Source organism: Eulemur rufifrons, chromosome 1, assembly GCF_041146395.1.
Source record: "Eulemur rufifrons isolate Redbay chromosome 1, OSU_ERuf_1, whole genome shotgun sequence".
Lineage (NCBI taxonomy): Eukaryota > Metazoa > Chordata > Mammalia > Primates > Lemuridae > Eulemur > Eulemur rufifrons.
This window is the reverse complement of record NC_090983.1, coordinates 46,772,247-46,773,375: the sequence shown is the minus strand read 5'-3', so window position 1 is coordinate 46,773,375 and position 1,129 is coordinate 46,772,247. Positions and strand designations below refer to the sequence as shown.

At 34.3% G+C, this 1,129-nt stretch overlaps 1 pseudogene; it reads left to right on the top strand.

The window, feature by feature from the left end:
- The first annotated feature begins 644 nt into the window (after positions 1-644).
- LOC138388104 (U6atac minor spliceosomal RNA) lies at positions 645-754 on the top strand (annotated as a pseudogene).
- Positions 755-1,129: the final 375 nt, after the last annotated feature.

Below are 1,129 nucleotides of genomic sequence, written 5' to 3'. Positions count from 1 at the left end.
ACATAGGAATGTTTTCAAGAATTAGGGATGTTGAAGTGGAGTGGCAAATCACAGTTATTGTCATGTATTTGTAAGACTGCTGTATGAATGAGCAATTAGACTTGTTCTAGGTTGTCCAGAGTATAGAAACAAGAAGAAGTAAAAATTATGGGGAGGCATATTTTGATTCAATAGAAATACAAGTTTTATGACAAAGCTATACAAAGTTGGAATGGGCTTTATCTAAAGGTAATGAGTGTTCAATGGCAGGTTAAACATTGGTGTGTATAACAAGAGGCTGCTTGACTAAATCTTAGACATGTTTTAGAAAGAATTCATGTACTAGGTAGGGGGAAGTGGAGAGGTCACTTCTGAAATCATCTAAGAAAGCAGCATAGTGCAGTGAAAAGAGCAGGGGTTTAAACCAGAACCTAATAACCATGTCATCTTTAGCAAATTGCATCATTTTCTCCTCTACAAGTAGGAATAACAATACCAACCTTGCAAGGTTTTCTAAAAGCCTAATATAATAAAAATATGTGTCTAATAGAATGCCTAATACATAGCTATGTTGAAAATTTCTTATTATACTCTGATTTTATGTAATTAAACCTGATGAAGCTGCCAACATTTGACCTTTTTAGCCTATAGAAATGGTGATTTCAGTGTTGTGTGAAAGGAGAAAAAAGTTAGCACTCTTGACAAGAAGGGAAGAGGCCCTTAGGGCTGACAACACACATACAGGTCAGGCACTGCTACCCGCCCATCATCTTCACAGAGTTGTAGTCAGACTGGAGGAATAAGGTTTAGTGATCTATTGCAGAGTATGATGACCACAGTCAATAATAATTTATATTTCAAAATTGCTAAAAGAGTAGATTTTTAAAGTTCTCAACACAAAAAAATGGTAAATCAGTGAGGTGATGGATATGCTAATTAGCTTGATTGACTCTTTCTTTATGTAGATCACATTGTACCCCATAGATAAATACAATTATTACTTACCAATTAAAATAGTAGTTCATGTGATTTAACCCGACATTCATCAATAAAACTAGGTATAATTAAATCCCAATCCCTAAGATTCTAAGATTCAGATTTCGTATCTAAGAGCGAGAATAAATTGACATTTCTGTAAGTCAGAAAATCT